General features: G+C 33.2%; 1 protein-coding gene across 2 annotated transcripts in view; it reads left to right on the top strand.

Annotated features, from left to right (window-relative positions):
* The window catches only part of LOC18434675 (Mitochondrial substrate carrier family protein), a 37,027-nt gene extending 26,172 nt beyond the window's left edge, over positions 1-10,855 (top strand). The window contains exon 10 of one of the 2 annotated variants that reach the window (XM_088850530.1): positions 10,729-10,855. The gene's annotated coding sequence lies outside the window, so the exon portion shown is untranslated. Of the gene's footprint in view, positions 1-3,744; positions 3,894-10,728 lie in introns of those variants that run through there. The other variant, XM_020667572.2, reaches the window with a different exon arrangement.
* The last annotated feature ends 3,486 nt before the right edge of the window (positions 10,856-14,341 follow it).

Raw genomic sequence — 14,341 nt, 5'->3', positions numbered from 1 at the left:
AATAGAAGAAAAAACTTATATATGTAAGCAGAATATATGATAACTCCATTGTGTTTCTTTCTGAGTCTTTCTTTGACTTTTTCCACAAATAGGTAGGGAAGGCCTGCTATAAACTTTTCTTTCCAATGATCTATTGACAATATTCTCTTATTAATAATCTTGAAAAGAATACATCTTTATACCATTTTTAATGAGATAAAGTAGGACATTGTAGGTTTGACAGCAAATCTTCCGATCTTGCTGCTAATAAAGCTGTACTTCCTACAAAGTGGAGAGTACTAGTATATATTAAAGTGTTTACTGCATCACTTTCGATATAGATTATTTCTTGATTTTGTTCATTTATGGCTGTCCATTGTCTCGTATTGGTGAGGATTCAATTTTTTGTTTCATCATCAACATAGAAATCCCACCATCCTCTTAACCAGCCAGTAAATTCATTTACTATTGCCTTGGCAACTTCTTGATCCGGATTGCCAGCTATTTTATTAGCGGAGGCAAACATAGTCATATGTCTCATGACATCTAATATTTTTAGATCGGATAGACCATCTATTGTCCAATTAACAATTGATCTGCCCAAATAGGAAACAGCCTGCTGTATAACGTCTTCTTCTAATTGAAATTTGGTTTTATTAAGTTCTGGGTGAGGTTTAAATAAAACAGCTTTTGGAATAGGAGGAGTTACCCCTTTAGGTTGAGGAGTAACCAGTCGTTTTATGCGCTCAACTTGTTTTCGTAATGATTGCATATATAGGTTAGTATAATTATTTTGTTCTACAATTTCAGGAATTAATTCATGTTTCTTTCCCATATCCTTTGGTACAACCTTATAAGGTGTTGTAATGATTTCATATAGGGATTGTGGTGGTTCACCTTTTACAAGAGGAGTTTTTGCACCTGATGTTTGAAATCTATAATCTTTTGCTACTATGATAGTGACTTGAACAAACCATTTTTGTCTAATAATTTTATCCAAAAGATTAACTGAAGGAGAATGCTCAGGTATCATTTGTGGTTTCGTTTCGGAAGTTTCATCTGGTGGATCAGGACTGTAAGTCGTGACGAGATGATTGAACTCGATTTCATCTGTATCTGAATTTTGATTGGATAGATTTAGTAATTCTAAAACTTTAAATCTCTATTTCAATTGTTGTACTTCTTTCTTTACTTCGTTGATCTCTTGTTTGAGTTCTGAGATAGAAGGTTCTTTTTGCTTAGTGAGATGTTGTTCACTTAGGTAGGAAAGGCCTGCTATAAACTTTTCTTTTCAATGATCTAGTTGACAATCTTCTCTTCTTAATAATCTTGAAAAGAATACATCTTTATACCATTTGTAGTGAGATAAAGTAGGACATCGTAGGTTTGACATCAAATCTTTCGATCTTGCTGCTAATAAAGCTGTACTTCCTACAAAGTGGAGAGTAATAGTATATATTAAAGTGTTTACTGCATCACTTTCGGTATAGATTATTTCTTGATTTTGTTCATTTCTGGCTGTCCATTGTCTCGTATTGGTAAGGATTCTATTTTTTGTATCATCATCAACATAGAAATCCCACCATCCTCTTAACCAGCCAGTAAATCCATTTACTATTGCCTTGGCAACTTCTTGAACTGGATTGCCAGCCATTTTATTAGCGGAGGCAAACATAGTCATATGTCTCATGACATCTAATATTTTTAGATCGGATAGACCATCTATTGTCCAATTAACAATTGATCTGCCCGAATAGGAAACAACCTGCTGTATAGCATCTTCTTCTAATTGTACATCAATAGGGGTAGGTCTCTTATAGTATGGTAAAGCAGTGAATGGTTTCCATGTTTTACCATATGCTATCATATTTAGATCATTGTTTGAGGTATCCATAAAAGCAGATTCTCTATTATCTTGAGTATCATTTATCATTGGTTCCTCTTCTTGGAGCATTAGAGTTTCATGCTCAGGATTCTTCATTTTGCCCTTTCTGATGATTCTGGAATATTGGATAGAGGTATTGAAATGCTAGGTATTGGTGTAGGAATGCTGAGTGTCGGAGAGGGAATTCCTTTGATATCTAATTGTGCTAATTTAGATATTAATTGATCTATGAGTGTTTTATTATCTTCCCCTACATGAAATTTGGTTTTATTAAGTTCTGGGGGAGGTTTAAATAAAACAGCTTTTGGAATAGGAGGAGTTACCCCTTTAGGTTGAGGAGTAATCAGTCGTTCTATGCGCTCAGCTTGTTTTCCTAATGATTGCATATATAGGTTAGTATAATTATTTTGTTCTACAATATGAGGAATTAATTCATGTTTCTCTCCCATATCCTTGGGTACAACCTTATAAGGTGTTGCACTAGAAGTAGTAGTTCCATCTGTGCTTGTATAAGTTTTTTCTTCTATTGTTTGAATATTAAATTGAGGAATTTGAATGTTATATTGAGCACAAATTTCTTGTAACCAGATAAAGAATCCTTTTGTTTCTCTTTCTTTTTTCAGGAATTTATTGTATTTTTATTGAAATAATTCTATTAATCTTGGTTGAAATGTTTTTAAATACCATTCTCTAATACCTTGGTTTTCTAGGGCGAGATAATCATGTTTTAGATGTTCAATATCTACCTTTTTCTTCTTTTTGGTTAATTTATATTCTAAGTATTCTTCTATATTTATATCTTTTTCGACTTGTAACTTGAGTATTTGGAAATCTGCTGTATCAGGTTCAGATGTATAAGTGGGTATTACTACATGATCAGCTGTTCGTTTTACTCCTTATAGTTATAAGTCTGAAGATGTCGTAGATATTGATGGAGAGGGAAGGATTATAACATCTAGGGTTGTATGACAAGATTTTATTGCTAGAACTAATAGCTTTTTGTTCCTTTTTCTATGTATTTCTAAATCATCCTATGATTTATTATTTGGAAATTTTATTTCAATATTTCCATCTTGATGTTCTATTATTTGGTTGAGAATATTATTCCTTGGTATTTCTTTTGGTTGGTTTTTATTTTGGATTGACCTTGTTTGTGGTAGAATAATATCTGACCAAGTAATAGTTTTAGGAATAATTGTATTAGATTTTTCTATATTGGTTTGGAATAAAATAGTTTGATCCTTCTTATCTGTTTGCATAATATTTAGACAAAGGGTATTCATTACTTTGTAATATATTCGATATACGATAGTTAAATTTTGAGATCCAGGAGTCATATTGAATCCATGGGTTTTAAGATTTATCGTTAAGATATCTAAAATATTAAGGTCGGTTAAGGAGACAGAAAAATTTGGAAAACATTTGAAATAAATGAGTCTACTACAAAGGCTGGATTCAACCATGCCTAGGAGTGAGTCCGAAAACTTATTGTGCCGCGTATCTCTTAGGCATACGAGCACTAAGTTGTTTAATCCTAAACGACTTCAAGGTTTTATAGTTATTTACATTAATCCAATGTGTAAATACTTATAATTGCTGTCTTTATGTTTTTTAATTATTTTTCGAGATAACAGTTGAAAGTCTTCCTGATTTTGAGTTACTGATAAACTTTCCTCTACTGTTTTAATAGCATATCCAAGTTTGAATTTAAATGTTCCCTTTTGATAAATGTCTTTTATAGGTACTTTGGGAATATTCCAGTTTTGTATATGTTTTTCAATGTCATTGATTACTATCTCTTCCTTATTTTTAACTCTTAGGGTTTAAGATTGAGTTACTGTGTTACCTTTAAGATTCCTAATTAAATTTGCCATCTGTAGGTTGCGGATAATGACAATCTGGACGATCAAGGGTCCAGCGTGTTCCCCTAAACGGCTCTTCCTGGCCTTGGCGCGTACTTTGCCTAGACGTCTTTCGTCTCTTGCCTTAACTCTCGGACCAACTTTCTTAGAGGTAAATTTAATTAGGTGCCTAAAGTAATACTGTAACTATATTTTTACTGATGGCTCGGATACCAAAACTCGCAAGGATCTACAGTAAACTTCTAAAGCAGGAAGGTAAATAGTAAACTATTATATTTTAATATTTCATGTAAAATCCGATTGTAATTTAGACAAAAGAGAAGTATATAGATAAACGGAATGACAGAGATATCTATTACAAACCACTGTGTGTGGGTGTGATTGCCAATTTTGATACTAAATAACAATTTAAATTGCATATCATCAAACTGTATTGTACATTAACAAACCATCATAGTATACAAAGCATAGCATTGTCTGGTACATACAAAAAGAGAAATTTTAAATGCACACTTACAATTTACAAATACAGTAACTGGAAAAGAGCTTCCAATGCTATGGACAGTATGAAGGGAGTGAAGGAAAATTGCAGTCGCACATAATTATACAAGAAAATTATAAGAAAAAAGGAAAGATAGAACCTAAGTTTTAGTAGAGTAGGAAATTAGACAGAGACCTAGAGAGCATGGGTTGTGAGGTCAGGACAGCGGCTGAAATGCCAGGGAGTAGTAGTTGAAACATAAAGATGGGCCGTAGAGAGAGAGGAAAACTTTCAGAGTAATGAGAGAGGAGAGGAGCAGAGAGAGAGGAGAGCTGTATGAGAGCAAAGAGAGAGAAGAAGAGGAGCGGAGTTGCAGAACATAGGGAGAGAGGCTTCAAGTTGACCTGCTTTGGAAGAGGCAGGAGCATGCCTTATATAGCCAAGAGAGGGAGGAGCCTTCGCGACGAAGGCAAAGGAGGAAGATGCCTTGAGTGGACATAAAGCAGAGAGAAAAGACGTAAAGGGAAAAGACAAAATCAAAAAAGAAAAGCAAATATTCTTGTGGTCGGGAATAAGACAAAACAGCATCCTGGAATAGTGTTGAGAATAAGACAAAATAGCATCCTGAAATAGTATCTTTTTTGTCTTCATGTGTCGGTAGGCTTTGTCGTTTTCCATGAGTGGCTACAGTCTTTGTGAGTGGCTATAGTCTTCTTTATCTCTTATGTCGGTGAGCATAGTACCTCTTTGTTGTATATGTCGGTGAGCATAGTACCTCTTTGTCATATATGTCGGTGAGCATAGTACCTCGGGCATAGTGCAGCATAGTGTCAAGGTCTTTGGCTGTATTCGTTTGGATCATCCTCATCTTCTTCTTCTTCTGGATCGGTTTTTTCGAGTGGGAAGTATTTATTTGCACGGGTTGGAGATGATTGTACGGTTTCCTCTGATGAAACTGGTTTTCGTCCAGCTTTTGCAAAGATTTCTCGCATTTGTTGTTCAAGGGTTTCTTTAGTAGCATTGGGATTGGCTTGAAGCATGTTTCTCAGATATGTGGGAAAATCTAATGAAGTATTGGCAGTATTATATCCAGTTGGATTGGGATTGTCTATGGGTTTTGTGGAGAAATTCTATTTGGGACGATTGTTGTGGGGTCCATATTAAAAATGTCCCACTATTTAATGGAAATGGTTTTGCCAAGTTTGGGAATATAAGTATGGTCGGCTGTATTATTCTCAGAGATAGAATATTCCCATTTCATGATCCATGGGAGTTGGTATAATGAAACAAAGTAAAGGTGAGGATCTGTATTGATATCAATATTATTAAAACTAGCAAACTGCTCCTGGGCATTTTGAAAAGCAGGAGGCAAAATATCAGTGGTTGATCCCCATATTAAAAACCAGATTTTAAACCAACTTGGGAATCTTTCAAAAATAGGTCACCGAAATTGGATATACCAACTATGAGAATGATTTGGGTTTTGATAAGAAAATACTTTGTGTCATGCTTCTATATATTCGGCATATTTATAATACTTATACGAAAAATCAGTATATTTTAGCTTTTTGCCTTTAGGAGGATTGCAACCCCACTCCTCATATGATAACAGCTTTTTAATTTGCATTTTTTAGTATGCAATTACTCGTGTATTCTATTGGTAATAATGGATAACTGAGATGGACCCTGTTTCCATTAAGATGGCCTCATAATATTCACGAGTTTTGACTCCATTTGTAGGATTCAGGTGATTGATGAGATATAAGGGAGCAAGTTTAGCTGGATCCATATTGATATGGTGATCTTCTATGGTAATGTCCATGAGAAATGCTCTTGTGATAAATGAAGAGCGAGGAATATTAGGCCTTTGGGTCGGTCTTGATTCAGCAAGAGTGAAAGCTGGAGTGGAAGTATGAGCTTCTGGGTAGGTGATTTGGTGAATGGGTGAAATAGAAGGTGAAAGGGTTGCCAAAGGCGGATTTTCATCTAAAACAGGTATTATTTCCAGTGGGCGTTTCTCATTGCGGGAGAAGTTGCTTCGAGTGCTCATAGTAGGTAAATCGGACAAAGTATTCTTAGTATTTGCTGTAAAGAGTGGCGTGTCTTCGTCGTTAGCCTCAGTGTGACACCCCCTATAAAAATTCTCGGGTCAAGAACTTAGGAAGGGAATTAGCAGAACCGTGCATGTGTTCAATCGTAAAATCAAAGGCAGAAAGGATTGCCTGCCAGCGAGCAAATATTTGTTTGGAAACAAGATTTTGAACATCTTTTTGCAGAATATCTTTAGCGGCTTTACAATCAGTACGAATGAGAAAATGTTGATTGAAAATATCACTTTAAAATTTTGTGACATAATGGACAACAAGTAATTCCTGTTTTACCGTCGAGTAATTTTGTTGAGTTGGATTCCAGGCCTTAGAAGTATACCTGAGTAGTTGTTCATGACCATCCACTTGTTGTTTTAGGATTCCTCCTAAACCCAACTCTGAAGCATCACATTCAATAATTTTGAAAGCAGTAGGGTGAGGAACAGAAAGGCAACAGAGAGTTTTCACTTTCTGTTCAATTATTTGTACGGCTTTGGTATGAATATTTGCCCACGGTGGAGGATGCTTTTTTAATTTATCATGGAGAGGTTTAACATCCATAGCATGGTCTTGATAAAAATCAATAATATAATTTAGACATCCCAAGAAACGTTGAAGTTCTTTTTTATCTAGAATTTGATCAGGAAATTTATCAGCAAATTGGATGGATATATCTATAGGAATAATGGTGCCTTGATGAATATTGTGTCAAAAATCTAATCTTAGTTTTGAATAAAGTACTCTTTTTTGCAGCTACAACTAATCCAGCATGTATTACGGCATGAATAAAAGTATTAAAATGTTTGACTTGTTCATCTATGGATTCGGAAAAGATAAGAACATCATCAATAAAAACAATCATAAATTGATAGTAAGCATTAAACACATCATTCATTATTTTCTGGAATTCTGATGAAGTATTTTTTAATCCGAATGGCATAACATTCCATTCATATTGTCCGAATGGAACATTAAATGCTTTTTTGTATTTATCTTCTTCTTTAATTTGAATTTGCCGGTATCCTGACTTCATATCAAATTTGGAGAATAGGCAAGCATTTGCTACTCTCTCTAATAAATCTTTTTTATTAGGGATTGGATATCTTATCCATTGTAGCACTTTATTTAATGGCTTATAATTGATAACTAATCGAGGAACTCCACGTTCCTTTTCAACATTTTTATTGACATAGAAGACTGCACAACTCCATGGTGATGAGCTCGGTCTAATAAGTTTTTTAGTTTGGAGTTCAGCAATTTCTTTTCTACACATTTCAAGTAGAGTAGTATTCATTTGAATTGGTCTTGCTTTTGTAGGAATTTGTCTTTCATCGAATCCAGGTTCATATGGGAGACTAATATTATGTTTTTCTTTTCCCAAAAGGCATTGGGATGTTCACTACAGATAGTAGTTTCTATCTGTTGTTGAAGTTGTTGGACCTTTTGTAATATTTCTGGAGTTTGTAATTGTTCTTCCACATATTTATATTTAATTTCTTGTTTTAACGTACAGAGAAATTTTTCTTTGTTTTGTAATTGACTTTTTACACTATTTATTTATTTGAGTTTTGGTTTGTGAATAAATTCAAAGTGTATGGGGACATCTTGATAAATAGATGTTATTCCTGTATGGTCAATGGATAAGGGATAAAATAAGGTAAGGAATGGGACTCCAAGAATAAATGCTTGGCTTAGTCCTTTGACTATAATAAATGGTGTTTGAATACACTGATGATTATTACAAACAGCAGCATTCGATAATTTGTAATTTATAAAGAGTCTGCTTCCATCTGCAGTATTTAGGATTTGAGTTGTTTTGTCAAAATATTTTGTGGGTACCAATCCTTCATTGATACAATTTAAATCAGCTCCTGAATCTATTAAGGCTGATGTTTGAAATCTATAATCTTCTGCTACTATGATAGTGACTTGAACAAACCATTTTTGTATAATAATTTTATCTAAAAGATTAACTGAAGGAGAATGCTCAGGTATCATTAGTGGTTTCGTTTAGGATGTTTCTTCTGATGGATCAGGACTGTATGTCGTGACGAGATGATTGAACTCGATTTCATCTGTATCTGAATTTTGATTGGATAGATTTTGTAATTCTAAAACTTTAATTCTCTGTTTCAATTGGTGTACTTCTCTCTTTACTTCATTGATCTCTTGTTTGAGTTTTGAGATAGAAGGTTCTTTTTGCTTAGTGAGATGTTGTTCACTTACTCTTTTCATAATAGAGGCAAAATTATATTCATCTGGTGTTTTATTGATAGGAGGTGTTTTTGCTTTTGTTTTAACTAAATTGATAAAATTAGTAATAACAGATCTTTTTTCATCTGGATCTGCAATTTTCTCTATGAGGTCTAAAATTAGATTATCTTCTTGTGTTAAGGTGTGAAGATTTTGTGAGGGGATAGGACAAGCACAAGTAGATTCTTGCATTGGATGGGAAGATTGTTCATCAGAAGAGGAGTCTGAGGAATCTGACAATTCTGTCCATATAAAATCATCGTCTTCGATATTTCCTATTAAAGATACATTGGAATCTGTATTTGAAGAGGATATATCATCATAATTGATAATATGATATAATTTTGATTTTAATGACTAATCTAGTTGTAGTGCATCGATTTTCTTTTTTATTTTACATTGATGTTTATAGTGACCGAGTTTTCCACATTTATAACATACTGGTATTTTCTTTTTATTTTTAGAGTAGGGAGAAAACATTTTTATAAATTTCTGTTGTTTAGACTTCTTATATTTTTTATGTACTTTATCAGACCTATATTTTTCTTTCTTATATTTTTTCTTTTTCTTGTACAGTTTTTCCGAGTTATGTTTTCTATCTATATGATAACCAAACTGTTCGCAAAACTCACCAAGCTCTTTTCATTTAGTAATTTGTTGTTTATCGAGTTGGCGTTTAAGCTTTAGGTCAGTACACAATGCTAGTCCTTCAACACATATTTCTGCTGATAATTCTCCTAGTGTGTAGGCAGAGTATATGATAACTCCATTATGTTTCTTTCTGAGTCTTTCTTTGGCCTTTTCAGCAAATAGGTAGGGAAGGCCTGCTATAAACTTTTCTTTCCAATGATTTAGTTGACAATATTCTCGTATTAATAATCTAGAAAAGAATACATCTTTATACCATTTTTAATGAGATAAAGTAGGACATCGTAGGTTTGACAGCAAATCTTCCGATCTTGCTGCTAATAAAGCTGTACTTCCTACAAAGTGGAGAGTAATAGTATATATTAAAGTGTTTACTGCATCACTTTCGGTATAGATTATTTCTTGATTTTGTTCATTTCTAGCTGTCCATTGTCTCGTATTAGTGAGGATTCTATTTTTAATTTTATCATCAACATAGAAATCCCACCATCCTCTTAACCAGTCAGTAAATCCAATTATTATTGCCTTGGCAACTTCTTGATCCGGATTGCCCTCCATTTTATTAGCGGATGCAAACATCGTCATATGTCTCATGACATCTAATATTTTTAGATTGGATAGACCATCTATTGTCCAATTAACAATTGATCTGCCCGAATAGGAAACAGCCTGATGTATAGCGTCTTCTTCTAATTGTACATCAATAGGGGTAGGTCTCTTATAGTATGGTAAAGCAGTGAATGGTTTCCATGTTTTACCATATGCTATCCTATTTAGATCATTGTTTGAGGTATCCATAAAAGCAGATTCTCTATTATCTAGAGTATCATTTATCATTGGTTCCTCTTCTTGGAGCATTAGAGTTTTATGCTCAAGAATCTTCATTTTTTCGTTTTCTGATGATTCTGGAATATTGGATAGAGGTATTGAAATGCTAGGTATTGGTGTAGGAATGCTGAGTGTCGGAGAGGGAATTCCTTTGATATCTAATTGGGATCCATGGGTTTTAAGATTTATCGTTAAGATATCTAAAATATTAAGGTCGGTTAAGGAGACAGGAAAATTTGGAAAACATTTGAAATAAATGGGTCCACTACAAAGGCTGGATTCAACCATACCTAGGAGTGAGTCCGAAAACTTATTGTGCCGCGTATCTCTTAGGCATACGAGCACTGAGTTGTTTAATCCTAAACGAGATAAAGGTTTTATGGCTATCTGTATTAATCCAATGTGTAAATACTTATAATTGTTGTCTTTATGTTTTTCAATTATTTTTTGAGTTAACAGTTGGAAGTCTTCCTGATTTTTAGTTACTGATAGACTTTCCTCTAATGTTTTAATAGCATATCCAAGTTTGAATTTAAATGTTCCCTTTTGATAAATGTCTTTTATAGGTACTTTAGGAATATTCTAGTTTTGTATATGTTTTTCAACGTCATTGATTATTATCTCTTCCTTATTTTTAACTCTTAGGGTTTGAGGTTGAGTTACTGTGTTACCTTTAAGATTTCTAATTAAATTTGCTATCTGTAGGTTGCGGATAATGACAATCTGGACGATCAAGGGTCCAGCGTGTTCCCCTAAGCGGCTCTTCTTGGCCTTGGCAGGTACTTTGCTTAGACGACTATCATCTCTGGCCTTAACTCTCAGACCAACTTTCTTAGAGGTAAATTTAATTAGGTGCCTACAGTAATACTGTAACTATATTTTTATTGATGGTTCTGATACCAAAACTTAGCTATCGTATATCGAATATATTACAAAGTAATGAATTCCCTTTGTCCAAATATTATGCAAACAGATAAGAAGGATCAAACTATTTTATTCCAAACCAATATAGAAAAATCTAATATAATTCTTACTAAAACTATTACTTGGTTAGATATTATTCTACCACAAACATGGTCAATCCAAAATGAAAACCAACCAAAAGAAATACCAAAGAATAATATTCCCAACCAAATAATAGAACATCAAGATGGAAATATTGAAATAAAATTTCAAAATAATAAATCACATGATGATTTAGAAATACATAGAAAAAGGAACAAAAAGCCATTAGTCCCAGCAAGAAAATCTTGTCATACAACCCCAGATGTTATAATCCTTCCCTCTCCATCAATATCTACGACATCTTCAGACTTACAACTACAATGAGTAAAACGAACAGCTGATCATGTAGTAATACCCACTTATACATCTGAACCTGATATAGCAGATTTCCAAATACTCACGTTACAAGTCAAAAAAGATATAAATATAGAAGACTACTTAGAATATAAATTAACCAAAAATAAGAAAAAGGTAGATATTGAATATCTAAAACAGGATTATCTCGCCCTAGAAAACCAAGGTATTAGAGAATGGTATTTAAAAACATTTCAACCAAGATTAATAGAATTATTTCATAAAAAATACAATAAATTTTTGAAAAAAGAAAGAGAAACAAAATGATTCTTTATCTGGTTACACGAAATTTGTGCTAAATATAACATTCAAATTCTTCAATTTAATATTCAAACAATAGAAGAAAAAACTTATATAAACACAGATGGAACTACTACTTCTAATACTCATCCTCCTGAGAAAAGCATTATACTGAAAGGTGCAAAAACTCCTCTTGTAAAAGGTAAACCACCAAAATCCCTATATGAAATCATTGCAATACCTTATAAAGTTGTACTCAAGGATATGGGAAAAAAACATGAATTAATTCCTCATATTGTAGAACAAAATAATTATACTAACCTATATATGCAATCATTAGGAAAACAAGTTGAGCGCATAGAACGACTGGTTACTCCTCAACCTAAAGGGGTAACTCCTCCTATTCCAAAAGCTGTTTTATTTAAACATCCCCCAGAACTTACTAAAACCAAATTTCATTTAGGAGAAGATAATAAAACACTCACTAAGCAAGTGAACAACATCTCACTAAGCAAAAAGAACCTTCTATCTCAGAACTCCAACAAGAGATCAATGAAGTAAAGAAAGAAGTACACCAATTGAAACAGAGAATTAAAGTTTTAGAATTACAAAATCTATCCAATCAAAATTCAGATACAGATGAAATCGAGTTCAATCATCTCGTCACGATATACAGTCCTGATCCACCAGAAGAAACTTCCGAAACGAAACCACTAATGATACCTGAGCATTCTCCTTCAGTTAATCTTTTAGATAAAATTATTATACAAAAATGGTTTGTTCAAGTCACTATCATAGTAGCAGAAGATTATAGATTTCAAACATCAGCCTTAATAGATTCAGGAGCTGATTTAAATTGTATCAATGAATGATTGGTACCCACAAAATATTTTGACAAAACAACTCAAATCCTAAATACTGCAGATGGAAGCAGACTTTTTATAAATTACAAATTATTGAATGCTGTTGTTTGTAATAATCATCCGTGTATTCAAACACCATTTATTATGGTCAAAGGATTAAGCCAAGCAGTTATTCTTGGAGTCCCATTCCTTACCTTATTATATCCCTTATCCATAGACCATACACGAATAACATCTTTTTATCAAGATGTCCCCATACACTTTGAATTTATTCACAAACCAAAACTCAAAGAAATAAATAGTGTAAAAAGTCAATTACAAAACAAAGAAAAATTTCTCTGTACGATAAAATAAGAAATTAAATATAAAATATGTGGAAGAACAATTACAAACTCAAAAAATATTACAAAAGGTCCAATAACTTCAACAACAGATAGAAACTACTATCTGTAGTGAACATCCCAATGCCTTTTGGGAAAGGAAAAAACTTAGTATTAGTCTCCCATATGAATCTGGATTCGATGAAAGACAAATTCCTACAAAAGCAAGACCAATTCAAATGAATACTACTCTACTTGAAATGTGTAGAAAAGAAATTCCTGAACTCCATACTAAAAAACTTATTAGACCGAGCACATCACCATGCAGTTGTGCAGCCTTCTATGTCAATAAAAATGTTGAAAAGTAACGTGGAGTTCCTCGATTAGTTATCAATTATAAGCCATTAAATAAAGTGCTACAATGGATAAGATATCCAATCCTTAATAAAAAAGATTTATTAGATAGAGTAGCAAATGCTTGCCTATTCTCCAAATTTGATATGAAGTCAGGATACTGGCAAATTCAAATTAAAGAAGAAGATAAATACAAATAGCATTTAATGTTCCATTTGGACAATAAGAATGGAATGTTATGCCATTCGGATTAAAAAATGCTCCATCAGAATTTCAAAAAATAATGAATGATGTGTTTAATGCTCACTATCAATTTATGATTGTTTTTATTGATGATGTTCTTATCTTTTCCGAATCCATAGATGAACATGTCAAACATGCTAATACTTTTATTCATGCCGTACAACATGCTGGATTAGTTGTATCTGCAAAAAAGATTACTTTATTCAAAACTAAGATTAGATTTTTAAGACACAATATTCATCAAGGCACCATTATTCCCTTAGATAGATCCATCCAATTTGCTGATAAATTTTCTGATCAAATTCAAGATAAATAAGAACTTCAACATTTCTTGGGATGTCTGAATTATATTATTGATTTTTATCAAGACCTTGCTATAGATGCTAAACCTCTCCATGATAGATTAAAAAAGCATCCTCAACCGTGGACAAATATTCATACCAACGCTGTACAAATAATTAAACAGAAAGTGAAAACTCTCTGTTGCCTTTCTCTTCCTCACCCTATTGCTCTCAAAAATATTGAATGTGATGCTTCAGAGTTGGGTTTAGGAGGAATCCTAAAACAACAAGTGGATAGTCATGAACAACTACTCAGGTATACTTCTAAGGTCTGGAATCCAACTCAACAAAATTACTCAACAATAAAAAAGAATTACTTGCTATTGTCCATTGTGTCACAAAATTTCAAAGTGATATTTTCAATCAACATTTTCTCATTCGTACTGATGGTAAAGCCGCTAAAGATATTCTGCAAAAAGATGTTCAAAATCTTGTTACCAAACAAATATTTGCTCGCTTGCAGGCAATCCTTTCTGCCTTTGATTTTACGATGGAACACCTGCACTGTTCTGCTAATTCCCTTCCTGATTTTTTGACCCGCGAATTTTTGCAGGGGGGCCACACTGAGGCTAACGACGAAGACACACCACTTTCACTT

This window comes from Amborella trichopoda, chromosome 10 (genome assembly GCF_054954075.1).
Source record: "Amborella trichopoda isolate Santa Cruz 75 chromosome 10, AtrichopodaSantaCruz75HAP2 v2.0, whole genome shotgun sequence".
Lineage (NCBI taxonomy): Eukaryota > Viridiplantae > Streptophyta > Magnoliopsida > Amborellales > Amborellaceae > Amborella > Amborella trichopoda.
The sequence above is the reverse complement of the archived record's forward strand: the minus strand, read 5'-3'. Positions and strand labels throughout refer to the sequence as shown.